This window comes from Salmo trutta, chromosome 37 (assembly GCF_901001165.1).
Source record: "Salmo trutta chromosome 37, fSalTru1.1, whole genome shotgun sequence".
Taxonomy (NCBI): domain Eukaryota; kingdom Metazoa; phylum Chordata; class Actinopteri; order Salmoniformes; family Salmonidae; genus Salmo; species Salmo trutta.
The window spans coordinates 8,991,193-9,007,848 of record NC_042993.1 but is presented as its reverse complement, the minus strand read 5'-3'; positions in this window follow the sequence as shown (position 1 = coordinate 9,007,848).

Below are 16,656 nucleotides of genomic sequence, written 5' to 3'. Positions count from 1 at the left end.
GTGGGGATCTATATATATGCAGACAAGACAGAGATGAGAGAGGGAGGAGATAAAGGAGAGGAGGTCAAGAGGAAGAGGATGGATGAGAGAGGAGGGAGGAGAGAGGGAGGGGCCAAATGGTGGAAAGGAGTAGTAGTTAAATTGAGCATTATCTTTTGGAAAGATCCATCATTTTATTGGAATAATTTACTGCAGTAAACCAAGGTTGTTGGACATTTTGCTAAAACTTCTCGAACACTAAAGAGTGCTCTGGCCTTGCGCTTGACTGCCACACTCAGTTTACCTGGCAGATGTCCTGAGACTGGTCCACGGTCCATAGGTCTCCCCCTTGGCTCATTTTCAGCCCCTGAACAGCCATTGTTGGATGGTGGGGGATGACTGTCTGATCGACTTTTCCGACGTTTTGTTTCTTCTCTAGTTCTCTTCTCTAGAATACCTTTCATTGAAGTGGTCTGGAACAAGCGTTTGGTGGGGTTAAGTCAAAAGGATCCAGAACCTGTGTATTTAAATTTAAACCCATGAGAGAAATTGCAACAACAAAAAAAATCAGTTTTCAAAAGGCAAAAACCAAAATGTCAACATCATGACAGTCCACACTTTTTGGTCTTTATTCTCAGTGAACCGTTCAGATAACTGGTTCGAAAGTCGTCTACCTTTCAATTGTCTCAATGCTGGCATGTAATCAAAAACCACATATTGAGGTGAGCTTGTCTACCTGGACATATATCTGCTGTATCACCTATATGATCCTATAGACACCTTACCTGTCAGGTCTATAGAAACTAGTTTAGACTGGCTGTGATCTAGAAGTACATCCTAGTCCGACACCAGTCAACACCTACAGAACATGCTAATCTAAGGGTTCTTGTTTAACCAATTAGTTGGGGTAAATCATGTTTTCACAATGTGTGTTTGACTGAACTGTCAACAGCATTGCTCACGAACATGATAATTGTTACTATACAAAGACCATAATACTTGAGTACTTAGTGTAATCCTATGAGCATGATGTTTTTCCTTTTAACAAAAAGACTTGATGGTACATTTGGTTTCTTACGAACCAAACCTCTTCTGCAGTAAAGCAAATAGTCTAAATTGAAATACAGTATTTTAATTTCCACATATTTGATGACCATCTATTATCCATAACAACCCAGACACCCAAAACACTTTCCAAATGCCATGTTTTGGTGTGTGTATTCAGGTGTTTGTGTGTACCATGTATAGGTCATGAGTAACATGTTGGTTACCCACAGCGTGTTAAAGGGTTTCAATTAAGGTTTATATCAGACAGGCCTGGGTAATGGTTCTGACTGAGCCAGTCATCTTGTGTTGTCTCGGTAATAGCTATTTACAGCGCCTTTCAGTGTGACACTGGAGTGCTGCCATATAGACCCGTGGTTTCAATTGTCATAGTGTCTTTATTTAGGCACAATAACAAGGTTCCATTGCAGTGTGTGTGTGTGTGTGTGTGTGTGTGTGTGTGTGTGTGTGTGTGTGTGTGTGTGTGTGTGTGTGTGTGTGTGTGTGTGTGTGTGTGTGTGTGTGTGTGTGTGTGTGTGTGTGTGTGTGTGTGTGTGTGTGTGTGTGTGTGTGTGTGTGTGTGTGTTTGGTTTTGGACTGGCTTTCCTTATAAGCTCAGTAGGGACCTGGGTTGGTTGTCTCACGGGTTGGTTGTCACAACTAGTCAATTCATGTCAGCATGATAAAACATTGAGGTGAGGGGAATTTCTGTGATTTTCATAGGTGAAAGTAAAAAAAATGATATACACTGCTGAAAAAAATAAAGGGAACACTTAAACAACACAATGTAACTCCATGTCAATCACACTTCTGTGAAATCAAACTGTCCACTTAGGAAGCAACACTGATTGACAATACATTTCACATGCTGTTGTGCAAATGGAATAGACAACAGGTGGAAATTATAGGCAATTAGCAAGACACCCCCAATAAAGGAGTGGTTCTGCAGGTGGTGACCACAGACCACTTCTCAGTTCCTATGCTTCCTGGCTGATGTTTTGGTCACTTTTGAATGCTGGCGGTGCTTTGACTCTAGTGGTAGCATGAGACGGAGTCTACAACCCACACAAGTGGCTCAGGTAGTGCAGCTCATCCAGGATGGCACATCAATGCGAGCTGTGGCAAGAAGGTTTGCTGTGTCTGTCAGCGTAGTGTCCAGAGCATGGAGGTGCTACCAGGAGACAGGCCAGTACATCAGGAGACGTGGAGGAGGCCGTAGGAGGGCAACAACCCAGCAGCAGGACCGCTACCTCCGCCTTTGTGCAAGGAGGAGCAGGAGGAGCACTGCCAGAGCCCTGCAAAATGACCTCCAGCAGGCCACAAATGTGCATGTGTCTGCTCAAACGGTCAGAAACAGACTCCATGAGGGTGGTATGAGGGCCCGACGTCCACAGGTGGGGGTTGTGCTTACAGCCCAACACCGTGCAGGACGTTTGGCATTTGCCAGAGAACACCAAGATTGGCAAATTCGCCACTGGCGCCCTGTGCTCTTCACAGATGAAAGCAGGTTCACACTGAGCACATGTGACAGACGTGACAGAGTCTGGAGACGCCGTGGAGAACGTTCTGCTGCCTGCAACATCCTCCAGCATGACCGGTTTGGCGGTGGGTCAGTCATGGTGTGGGGTGGCATTTCTTTGGGGGGCCGCACAGCTCTCCATGTGCTCGCCAGAGGTAGCCTGACTGCCATTAGGTACCGAGATGAGATCCTCAGACCCCTTGTGAGACCATATGCTGGTGCGGTTGGCCCTGGGTTCCTCCTAATGCAAGACAATGCTAGACCTCATGTGGCTGGAGTGTGTCAGCAGTTCCTGCAAGAGGAAGGCATTGATGCTATGGACTGGCCCGCCCATTCCCCAGACCTAAATCCAATTGAGCACATCTGGGACATCATGTCTCGCTCCATCCACCAACGTCACGTTGCACCACAGACTGTCCAGGAGTTGGCGGATGCTTTAGTCCAGGTCTGGGAGGAGATCCCTCAGGAGACCATCCGCCACCTCATCAGGAGCATGCCCAAGCGTTGTAGGGAGGTCATACAGGCACGTGGAGCCCACACACACTACTGAGCCTCATTTTGACTTGTTTTAAGGACATTATATTAAAGTTGGATCAGCCTGTAGTGTGGTTTTCCACTTTAATTTTGAGTGTGACTCCAAATCCAGACCTCCATGGGTTGATAAATTGGATTTCCATTGATTATTTTTGTGTGATTTTGTTGTCAGCACATTCAACTATGTAAAGAAAAAAGTATTTAATAAGATTATTTCATTCATTCAGATCTAGGATGTGTTATTTTAGTGTTCCCTTTATTTTTTTGAGCAGTGTATATTGGGATTTTCTTTGTAAATGTTTGAACTATGGGAGTATATAAATAATAATGTTTGTTGAACAGAGAAAAGGGAGAGCTATGTTTCAAACCAATTTCTGAGATCCTAGGTCAAGCCATGTGGTAAGTAATATATTAACTAGCATTAGTGTTGCCTCTCTCTGACACACATATTTTACCTGTCATGCAATCACACACGCACATACCCGCATACACACACATGCACGCATACACACAAATTTACTAAAAATGTCATATGTTATTCTCAAGGCATAAAATGCTGTATTTTGTTCAATCAAAGAAAGGCTTAGCTATTTCTGACTGTTATTTTTCTTCATTTCCTGATACAAAAGGAATAAGTTACTAGCAAACATTGTGACAACCAACCCCACAATGGAGCTGGTTGTCACAAGTGGACAGTGTGTTTGATGATTTATAACTTCATGTTGGAGTTAAAAAGGGTAAAAACAGTCCTCATTTTAACCCAAGATCTTAGTCTTTATCCTAATATTGAAAAGAGTCTTGTAAGATATACTGGTGCTGAGAAATAGACATGAGATTAAAACGTGTGACAACCAACTCCGGTCTCCCCTACACATGATAACCTTGGGAATATTTTGCAGAACAAGAACAAGGGGTTGAGACTGAGAGGAGTTTTTCTTTTTTACTTTAAGTCTCTAGTTTTGTCATCATTTACATACAGATATTGGATCTTAATTTGATGATCAGGTGAAATGGACATGTGTTGGTGGTTGTGTAAGAGGCCAGATCCTATCTGATGCCACCATGAGATCTGGGAGACAGGTGTCTTGTCCTCTCTCAAATGCTGAAGTCAACAGATCTCCAACAGATTCAGGTGAAATTTGCTGATCTGTCAAATCCTATCAGACATGGGAGAACATGAAGTTCATTCTGTTTGATGGAAAGGTTATAGTGTGGACACTTTTCTGTTTTATGTCAAATAAGGTTACCTTAACCCTAACCCTAACCCTAGATTGGTAATACATTGCACTTAAAGGACTTCATTGCCAGCATTCCGAAGTATTCCTTTATCTACTTCCCAAGAGTCAGATGAGCTCATTGATACCATTTTTAGGTCTCTGCATCCAGTATGAAGGAGTTAGAGGGAGCTTTGTGAGCCCGATGCTAACTAGTGTTAGCGCTACGAGCATGCTAGCTGTTACCGTAGACTTCCAGTCATAGCGCTGATGCTAATTAGCAATTGCGCTAATGTTAGTTAGTCTGACTTTGGGGAAGTAGATAAAGGACTTTTTTGCCAAAATCCCGAAGTATCCTTTTAAAGCCAGGCACCACAGGCTAAAATTACATTTTTGCATCTACTTATCAATTATGAGATATTGGTGTATTTTGGTTAAAATTTGTATAAAAAAAGGTAAAAAAGTTAATGAAAATGTATATTTGCTTTAGTTTATCATGCTACCGTCATCAACATTTCATGAATTGTAACCACTTTTAAATGGACTTACAGTACCAATAAAAAGTTTGGACACACCTACTTATTCAAGGGTTCTTCTTCTTTTTTTTTTTTACTATTTTCTACATAATAGTGAAGACATAAAAACTATGAAATAACACATGTGGAGTCATGTAGTAACCAAAAAAGTCTAAAAGAAATCAAAATTTATTTTAGATTTTAGATTCTTTAAAGTAGCCACCCTTTGCTTTGATGACAGCTTTGCACACTCTTGGCATTCTCTCAACCAGCTTCACCTGGAATGCTTTTCCAACAGTCTTGAAGAAGTTCCCACATATGCTGAGCACTTGTTGGCTGCTTTTCCTTCACTCTGCGGTCCAACTCATCCCAAACCATTTCAATTGGGTTGAGGTCGGGTGATTGTGGAGGCAAGGTCATCTGATGCAGCACTCCATCACTTTCCCCTTACACAGCCTGGAGGTGTGTTGGGTCATTGTCATGTTGAAAAACAAATGATAGTCCCACTAAACGCAAACCAGATGGGATGGCATATTGCTGCAGAATGCTGTGGTGGCCATGCTGGTTAAGTGTGCCTTGAATTCTAAATAAATGTGAGAACAATACATGTGAAGATCATCCGTTCACCTACTTTGTGTCTCACAAAGACACAAAGGTTGGAACCAAAAATCTCAAATTTGGACTCATCAGACCAAAGGACAGATTTCCACCGGTCTAATGTCCATTGCTCGTGTTTCTTTGCCCAAGCAAGTCTCTTCTTCTTATTGGTGTCCTTTTGTAGTGTTTTTTGTTGTTGCAGCAATTCGACCATGAAGGCCTGATTCACGCAGTCTCCTCTGATCAGTTGATGTTGAGATGTGTCTGTTACTTGAACTCTGTGAAGCATTTATTTGGGCTGCAATTCTGAGGCTGGTAACTTCAATGAACGTATCCTCTGCAGCAGTGGTAACTCTGGGACTTCCTTTCCTGTCTTAAAGTAATGATGGACTGTCATTTCTCTTTGCTTATTTGAGCTGTTCTTGCCATAATATGGACTTGGTCTTTTACCAAACAGGGCTATACCACCCTTACCTTGTCACAACATAACTGATTGGCTCAAACGCATTAAGAAGAAAATAAATTCCACAAATTAACTTTGAACTTCTTCAGGATTGGTGGATCCCCTGCGGGACGGTTGAGCTAACGTAGGCTAATGTGTTTAGCATGAGGTTGTAAGTAACAAGAACATTTCCTAGAATGTAGACATATCTGATATTGGCAGAATGCTTAAATTATTGTTAATCTAACTGCACTGTCCAATTTACAGTAGTTATTACAGTGAAATAATACCATGCTATTGTTTGAGGAGAGTGCACAGTTTTGAACATGAAAAGTTTTTAATAAACAAATTAGGTGCATTTGGGCAGTCTTGATACATACTTTTGAATAGATATGCAATGGTTAATTGGATCAGTCTAAAACGTTGCACATACACTGCTGCCATCTAGTGGCCAAAATCTAAATTGCACCTGGGCTGGAATAATACATTATGGCCTTTTTCTTGCATTTCAAAGATGATGGTACAAAAAAACAGTTGTTTTTTCTTTGTATTATCTTTTACCAGATCTAATGTGTTATATTCTCCTATATTCCTTTAACACTTCCACAAACTTCAAAGTGTTTCCTTTCAAATGGTACCAAGAATATGCATATCCTTGCTTCAGGGCCTGAGCTACAGGCAGTTAGATTTGGGTATGTCATTTTAGGCAAAAATAGAAAAAAAGGGGCTGATCCTTTTAAGAGGTTTTAACAAGGCACACCTGTTAATTGAAATGCATTCCAGGTGACTACCTCAGCTGGTTGAGAGAATGCCAAGAGTGTACAAAGCTGTCATCAAGGCAAAGGGTGGCTGCTTTGAAGAATCTCAAATATAAAATATGTTTGATTTGTTTAACGCTTTTTTGTTACTACATGATTGCATATGAGTTATTTCATAGTTTGATGTCTTCACTATTATTCTACAATGTAAAAATAGTAAAAATAAAGAAAAACCTTTGAATGAGTAGGTGTGTCCAAACTTTTTACTGGTACTGCACATCCATAATTTCAAAGCTCACTACATTAAACCACACGTCATTTAAATATTTACAGATAGAGATTTATAAACTTGGCGCACACATACATAGCATGTTTCCAGGTATTAATCAGACTCATCCTAAAAAACTGTGTGCGCATGAACGAGCATTTAAAACGTCCTTATTTGCTGTACACTTTGAAGGTATTGGAATTAGGCCAAGGCACTTTATAAAGGAAATAGCAAGGGCAAACTTGACCAACTGTCTCTGGAAGGGTTGGCAGAATGTTTTCTTTTGCAGTGACATTTGCTGTTGGCCTATCTGACCATTTCTGAAAGACAAAAAACAATTACAAATTGTTGTGGATCTGTAAACATATCGTTTAGAATTCAATATTGTTTTACATTTACCCGACCTAAATATGCTGCACTGCCCGCGAATTCTGTGACATTGCCTACTCATTAAAAATAAATCTCAACTATAGTAGGCCTACTTACAGTAAATTAAAAAGATCAACTGTCTGTTCTCCAGTATGTTATTCACCTTGCTCCCTTTCAGATATAATAGCCTATCTAATAGGCCCAATTAATGCTGCGCATGGGAATTTGTTGTATTGCTTCGGGAATATGAACTCATCATGGCCAGAAAAGATGAGGACTTTATTCTGCAATGGTAATGATATATGTATTATGTTTATAAATGAAATAGTCTACTGGAGAAATGTGACATTTCAGTATTCAGACGTAGCCTATGTACGTTATCAGAAAAGGTGAAGCCTCTGTTCTACCGTTAAACTGTGCTCAGTGTGCAGTTGCAGACTGGGTCGCATATTGCATAGAGCAAAATACTTGAAATAGCTTATCTATTTATTGTGAACTGGGTCCAATTAAATGAGAGATGGGATGAATTGTAGCATATCTTAACTTGTTGTAGGCCTAGGCTCAGTGGCGCGTATTCATGGATGCCAAGGAAAGCCAGGCTTCCCCCAAAAATTTATTAAAAAAATAATAAAAACATACTGAACAATTTATCTTTTGTCTCTCTGTGTTTCTGAATTTTCCTTCAATTTGCAAGAGGCTAAATGTACAGTTCAAGTCAAAAGTTTACATACTCCTTAACCAAATACATTTCAACTCAGTTTTTCACAATTCCTGACATTTAATCCTAGTAAAAATTCCCTGTCTTAGGTCAGTTAGGATCACCACTTCATTTATAGAATGTGAAATGTCAGAATAATAATAGAGAGAATGATTTATTTCAGCTTTTATTTATTTCATCACATTCCCAGTGGGTCAGAAGTTTACATACGCTCAATTAGTATTTGGTAGCATTGCCTTTAAATTGTTTAACTTGGGTCAAACGTTTCAGGTAGCCTTCCACAAGCTTCCCACAATAAGTTGGGTGCATTTTGGCCCATTCCTCCTGACAGAGCTGGTGTAACTGAGTCAGGCTACTAGGCCTCCTTGCTCGCACACACTTTTTCAATTCTGCCCACAAATTTTCTATAGGATTGAGGTCAGGGCTTTGTGATGGCCACTCCAATACCTTGACTTTGCTGTTCTTAAGCCATTTTGCCACAATTTTGGAAGTATGCTTGGGGTCATTGTCCATTTGGAAGACCCATTTGCGACCAAGCTTTAACTTCCTGACTGATGTCTTGAGATGTTGCTTCAATATATCCACATAATTTTCCATCCTCATGATGCCATCTATTTTGTGAAGTGCACCAGTCCCTCCTGCAGCAGAGCACCCCCACAACATGATGCTGCCACCCCCGTGCTTCACAGTTGGGATGGTGTTCTTCGGTTTGCAAGCCTCCCCCTTTTTCCTCCAAACATAACAATGGTCATTATGGCCAAACAGTTCTATTTTTGTTTCATCAGACCAGAGGACAAAAAGTACAATCTTTGTCCCCATGTGCAGTTGCAAACCATAGTCTAGTTTTTTTATGGCGGTTTTGGAGCAAGGCTTCTTCCTTGCTGAGCGGCCTTTCAGGTTATGTCGATATAGGACTTGTTTTACTGTGGGTTTAGATACTTTTGTATCTGTTTCCTCCAGCATTTTCACAAGGTCCTTTGCTGTTGTTCTGGCATTGATTTGTACTTTTCGCACCAAAGTACGTTCATCTCTAGGAGACAGAACGTGTCTCCTTCCTGAGCGGTATGACGGCTGCGTGGTCCCATGGTGTTTATACTTGCATACTATTGTTTGTACAGATGAACTTGGTACTTCAGGCGTTTGGAAATTGCTCCCAAGGATGAGCCAGACTTGTGGAGGTCTACAATTTTTTTTCTGAGATCTTGGCTGATTTCTTTAGATTTTCCCATGATGTCAAGCAAAGAGGCACTGAGTTTGAAGGCAGGCCTTGAAATTCATCCACAGGTACAGCTCCAATTGACTGAAATTATGTCAATTAGCCTATCAGAAGCTTCTAAAGCCATGATATCATTGTATGGAATTTTCCAAGCTGTTTAAAGGCACAGTCAACTTGGTGTATGTAAACTCTGACCCACTGGGATTGTGATACAGTGAATTATAAGTGAAATAATCTGTCTGTAAACAATTGTTGGAAAAATTACTTGTGTCATGCACTATGTAGATGTCCTAACCGACCTGCCAAAAGTATAATTTGTTAACAAGACATTTCTGGAGTGGTTTGAAAATGAGTTTTAATGACTCCAACCTAAGTGTATGTAAACTGTATCTCACCGGAGAAAACATCTTAGCGAGCGAAACAGCACCCCCCTCTCTCTGTATGTGTAGCCCATCTATCTGATGCTGTTTGGTCAAAGAGAGTATGATATTTTTGCCACCCATAGCATTGAATGCAAGTGTAGACAGCTAGTATTTGGCATCCCTATTTTAAATAAAATAATAACCAATCAGCATTGAGATAAACTGAGTGAGCTCAACTGTGAATGGTCCTGGCACACCAAAAATAATGTGTCAAGGGAAGCCAGTTTTAATATTGCTTCACACCAATTACATCACATCTGAAGCTAAATGTCATTGACAGAAAAAAAATGAATTGTTGCATTTCGTTGTCCTCCGGTGGCTGGTTAGCTAGCTAGCTAGCTAGCTAAAATTGTCCCTTTCCTAAATTAGCCATGGATAGGGATAGGGATTTGGACTTGTGGTTTTACGTAATTCTCCGTACTGGCGAATGATTATAACAGCAATTCTGATCCAACCATAAATTCATACATTGTGCCTCTGGCCTGAGAGGATGGAAGTTCAATATGTAGCTAGACGTAGTAGGCTAATGTTAACTAGCCGGCTCATCGTTGTCTATGAAAGGAAGTTAGGCTAGCGAGCAAGCATTTTAGCCAGGTAGCCCAGGACAAAATATACAAAAAGCGTGTACTGTATGACAGTCATAGACCGTTTCGGCAACATTAATTAGGGTGACTCTCCCTACAATTAGGGTGAGTCAACATGTTTTTTTTTTACTTGCACAAACACACACACACACACACACACACACACACACACACACACACACACACACACACACACACACACACACACACACACACACACACACACACACACACACACACACACACACAGAAACAGAAATCAGTACCATGGACAGCCACATCACATTTAGCTTACATTGATTGGACTAATTTGTTTTTGGTATCTTTTAGCTGTTACTGTATTAGACTAAGCATAGGTGATTTGATGATGTTGAGATGTTTAGGTTGAAATGGTGCTGGTATAGTGGAGGCAGCTACTGTTTTCTTTACTTGACTCTTCGTGGTTCTAAATCAATAGTTGATTAGTAGTCAGAAAATGTCGGAAACATTAACTTGTGACCATGCAGTAGGTCATGTTTTTTTGACTTCACCGGACAGATGTTGCTCTCCGGTTTTGTGATAAAACAATGGTGTGGTTGAATTTATTCTGCCACTGTGTCTTCTTACTGTCTCGGCCTTAGGCCTACATATCACGGTTGCAAGGCTATATGATCTACCAGTTTATAGAGCAAACAATGCAATTATTACAACACATAGGTTGAAATATGACTTTTTTTCCTTGGCTTGGCTTCCCCAGTGATTTTATCCACGCACCACTACTGCCTAAGCCTTCACAGTCAGAAAAAGTGAGGAATGTATTCTTCACTGATCATGGAAATAAAATAAATAATAGGAAATAGATGCTTATTTCTAATTATTTTATAAAGCAATAAAATAAATTGATTTTCAATCTTCTCACTAATGGCAAATGATTGCATCTTACATTTGGATACCTGTTTTTTGTCATGAATTAGAGTGCCATCATAAACTCAGCAAAAAAAGAAACATCCCTTTTTCAGGACCCTGTTTTTTAAAGATAATTCGTAAAAATCCAAATAATTCACAGATCTTCATTATAAAGGGTTTGAACACTGTTTTCCATGCTTGGTCAATGAACCATAAAAAATGAATGAACATGCACCTGTGGAACGGTCGTTAAGACACTAACAGCTTACAGACGGTAGGCAATTAAGGTCACAGTTATGAAAACTTAGGATACTAAAGAGGCCTTTCTACTGACTCTGAACAACACCAAAAGAAAGATGCCGAGGGACCCCGTGTAACAACACCTGCACAAAATCGGTACATCCAAACATCACACCTGCGGGACAGGTACAGGATGGCAACAACAACTGCCCGAGTTACACCAGGAACACACAATCCCTCCATCAGTGCTCAGACTGTCCGCAATAGGCTGAGAGAGGCCGGACTGAGGGCTGTTGTAAGGCAGGTCCTCACCAGACATCACTGGCAACAACGTCGCTTATGGGCACAAACCCATCGTCGCTGGACCAGACAGAACTGGCAAAAAGTGCTCTTCACTGACGAGTCGCGGTTTATCGTCGAAGGAATGAAAGTTACAACAAGGCCTGTACTCTGAAGCAGGATCGATTTGGAGGTGGAAGGTCCGTCATGGTCTGGGGCGGTGTGTCACAGCATCATCGGACTGAGCTTGTTGTCATTGCAGGCAATCACAATGCTGTGCGTTACAGGGCAGACATCCTCCTCCCTCATGTTGTACCATTCCTGCAGGCTCATCCTGACATGACCCTCCAGCAAGACAATGCCACCAGCCATACTGATCGTTCTGTGCATGACTTCTTGCAAGACAGGAATGTCAGTGTTCTGCCATGGCCAGTGAAGAGCCCGGATCTCAATCCCATTGAGCACATCTGGGATCTGTTGGATTGGAGGGTGAGGGCTAGGGCCATTCCCCCCAGAAATATCCGGGATCTTGCAGGTGCCTTGGTGGAAGAGTGGGGTAACATCTCACAGCAAGAACTGGCACATCTTTTGCAGTCCATGAGGAGGAGATGCACTGCAGTACTTAATGCAGCTGGTGGCCACACCAGATACTGACTGTTACTTTTGATTTTGACCCCCCCCCTTTGTTCAGGGACACATTATTCCATTTATGTTAGTCACATGTCTGTGGAACTTGATCAGTTTATGTCTCAGTTGTTGAATCTTGTTATGTTCATACAAATATTTACACATGTTAAGTTTGCTGAAAATAAACGCAGTTGACAGTGAGAGGACGTTTCTTTTTTTGCTGAGTTTATATTCCCCATTTGTCACGCCCTGATCTGTTTCAACTGTCTTGTGCTTGTCTCCACCCCCACCAGGTGTTTCCCGTTTGTCCCCATTATCCCTTGCATATTTATACCAGTTTTCTGTTTGTCTGTTACAAGTTCGTCTTGTCCTGTCAAGTCTTACCAGCGTGTTTTCCTGTTTTTCTAGAGTCTTTCTAGTTGCTGTTTTCTAGTCTTCCCGGTTCTGACCATAATGCCTGCCCTGAGCCTGACTGCTGTTTTGTACCTCTTTGACTCTGCCCTGGATTACTGAACTCTGCCTGCCCTCAACCTGCCATGGCCTGTCGCCTTATATATGAAATATTATGAGACCTGCATCTGTGTCATATCCTGAGTTGTGATAGTACAAACTGGCCATGACTGACCCAGCAGGCTCGGACCAGCTCTGCAACACTGTCTCCTCACAAGGAGCCTCCATTAGAAAACACGAGGAGTTGCTACAGAACCTTATAGAAGGATTCCATGGTGTCGCAAAACACCATGACCAAACCTTCCACACCTTACTGGAGCAATTCTGCGGGCTATCTAACAGACAGCAAGCCACAACAGTACCTGCCCAGACTCTCAGTAACCCCGCTACTAGCAGTGCTTCTCCCCTTCCTACCCCGGCTCTCCGAGAACCCCACTTACCTCCTCCAGAGCGCTACGCTGGGGATCCTGAAACATGCCAGGCATTTCTCTCCCAGTGCTCCCTCGTCTTCGAGATGCAGCCCTCTTTGTTTCTTTCGGATCGCTCGAAGATAGTGTATCTAATAATGCTGATGTCTGAGAGAGCGCTCGCCTGGGCTATGGTGGTGTGGGAGCAACAAATCACCGTGTGCCATAATCTGGAGGTGTTCACGTCAGAGGTAAGGAAGGTCTCCAATGTCCGGGAGAGAGGTGGCTCAGAAGCTACTGCAACTGTGTCAGGATTCCCGTAGTGTGGCTGACTACGCGGTAGACTTTCGCCCGTTGGGGACTTCCAGGATTCTTCGAAGGCAAGGAAAAAACAGTGGACAAACGAGGGTGGTCGGGAACAGACTTCCTCTCCCTCCTGTGTTCCCGCAGCGGCGAATCAATCCTTATGGTCAGGGTTATGAGGGAGTGTTTTCGGATCTGAAGCATCGGTTCACCATCATTCATCCGTACCCGTCTCGTCAGTTCGTGGTAGAGGTCGACGCTTCTGATGTTGGAGTGGGGGCCGTCCTGTCCCAGCGGTCTGCCTTGGATCAAAAGCTGCATCCCTGTGCCTTGTTGTCCCATTGTCGCAATCTCGCTGAGAGGAACTATGACGTAGGAAATCGGGAACTTCTGGCGGTCAAAATGGTGTTGGAGGAGTGGGGGCACTGACTTGAAGGGGCGGAACATCCATTCTTGGTGTGGACACATAAGAATTCAAAATACCTCCACACCGCCACCAAGTGCCTCAACTCTAGGCAGGCCCGTTTGGCTCTGTTATTCACACAATTACATTTTACCATCTCCTACCGCCCAGGGTCCAAGAATGTGAAGCCTGACGCTCTCTCTCATCTGTACAGTTCCCGCTGCCACACCATCTGACTCTGAGACCATGCTCCCAACCTCCTGTCTAGCAGCTACACTAGTCTGGGTATTTAGGGCCTGGTCTGGGGGGGGCCTGGCTAACCGGATGTTCATCTCAGATTCGGCTCGGTCCCCGGTCCTGGAGAGGGCTCATTCCTCTAAGCTAACCTGCCATCCCGGCTCCCGCCAAATCCTGGCCTTCTTCCGACAACGCTTTTGGTGGACCACTATGGTCTCCACATTCGTCGCCGCATGTACGGTGTAAGTCAGAATAAGACTCTGCGGCAAGCTCCGGTTGGTCTCCTTCAACCACTCCCTGGTCCTCATTGCCCTTGGTCCCATATATCCCTGGACTTTGTCACTAGTCTCCCTCCATCTGATGGCAACACCATCATCCTTACAGTGGTGGACTCATTTTCTAAAGCCGCCCATTTCATCCCCCTCCCCAAGTTACCGACATAGTCTCTGATCGTGGTCCTCAGTTATCGTCCCGATTCTAGAAGGCGTTCTGCACCCTCATTGGGTCGTCGGCCAGCCTGTCCTCCGGGTTTCATCCTCAATCCATCGGCCAGTCGGAGCATGCCAATCAGGACCTGGAGACGACTCTTCGGTGTCTCATCTTGGTCAAACCCACCACCTGGAGCCAGCAACTCGTGTGGGTGGAGTATGCTCGGAACAACCTTCCCTTCCGGCCACTGGGCTCTCACCCTTCGAGTGCTCCATGGGATATCAGCCCCCACTCTTCCCAGAGGAAGAGGTCAAAGTACCCTCGGCCCAGTTGTTCGTCCGCCGCTGTTGGCGTACCTGGAGGAGAGCTCGGTCTGCTCTTCTCAAGACCACCGCCAGGTATCGTCGACAAGCGGACCTCCACCGGACCCCGGCTCCCCGCTATCATCTCGGGCAGAGGGTATGGCTGTCTACGTGGGTTCTGCCCCTCTGTGTGGAGTATCTTAAGCTTTCCCCCCATTTTATTGGTCCATTCCCCATCTCTAAAGTCCTTAGCTCCTCTGCTGTCCGTCTTCTGTTGCCCCGTACCCTCCGTATACATCCTACTTTTAATGTGTCTAGGATTAAACCTTCATGTCACAGACCTTTGTGTCCTCCTGTGTCTGCATCTGGGTCATATCATGAGTCATGATACCATTTGCACAAGGCTACTAGGCTATTTTAGCCTTCTTGCAATGCAATACTGTGCATACGCATGATCTAAAGTTTGCGGGGGGATAAGCACATTCTCACCTCAATTTCAGTTTTTATAAATGCTAACTTTTGTGTAAAAACTGGCATACACGTTTTGGGCATATTTTGTGCACATGCAATGTTTATAGCCCTGGTCAGTGGCAACCCGTCATTCAGGGCAGGTGGGGCATATCAGTTTGCAAACAATGTAAAACATTTATTGAGTTAATAAAGCTGCATATTAACATGGTCTCTTTTTAGGTTTCTTGAGTAAGGCAGCTCCAAAACACAGGTGTTTCAGCCTAGCTCAGTGCTTTCTGTGGTGGCAGCCAGCGGAAAATACAGAGCGTAGGGGTTGGTAATCTTCTCTAGTTGCACCGTGATTGGCTCAGTGTTCTGTCACTCATGGGGACACTACGTCACTGCGAAATCTACAGGGAGAGCCAGAAATTTCAAGCCCCCTTGAGTGCTGCCATAGATTTACATTAGAAGTGCCCATCCAAGAAGGCTCAAGGTCATTGGCCACAGATAAAATGACGTCAAATCACGTTATATCTACCGTAGCTTTGATTGGACTGATTCATGTCAACATCATACATTGAAAATCTTAGCTAGCAAGCAGTCATCATCATGAATCACGTCAACAGTCTACTGGCAAATCCTTTTCAATCCTTGTCATATGAAGAGAAATTATAGATAAAATGTATCAGTGGTCATCGGCCATTGGACATAAACGTTACACAGCAAGTTGGAAATCGCAATTTCAACAATGAGTGGTTTGTAAGGAATCAGTGGCTAACTGCAAGCGTTGCAAAGCAATCACTATTTTGCTCCCCTACCTGCTATTTGGTGGAGAGGGTGTGTGGTCCAAGTCTGGGTTTAAGCATTTCTTTTCCAAGCTTAAAAGGATAAACATTCACACGCAACACCATGGGCCAGAAAAGATTGAATACATTGGTCATGCTGTCAATCCAGCATGACTTCTGCCACGTTCAAAACAACTGGAAACTTTGAAATCTCAGACTTCAGTGAGTTCAGCAACTGGGAACTCTGCAAAAAAATACATTTTGAGCGGTCATCTAACTGGGAATTCTGGCCTCTTTCTAGAGCTCCGACCTGAAGATCACTGATGTCATAATTCAACCTTGTTTTTTCCAAGTTCCCAGTTGTCTTGAAAGCACCATAAATCCAAAGAATGCCAGACTTTGATGAGAAAGCTTCATGACAAAATTTGCCCACAAGAAGGACCGCCATGCCACCTTCCTGTTCAAGTGAGCACAGCACAACAGTGAGTCCAAAAATGTCTTGTATGCTGCTGCATAAATTATGCAATATTCCAGGGAGATATGTATACTGTAGATAAGATAGTAATACTAAATGTATGTTGTGTAGTGAGCTGTTAGCAGCCTATGTGCCTTGTCCTAATAATTTGGTCCCTTTCCCCCTCAAGACTTAGCCTACTGTTCTGACTTGGTGGTGCACATGT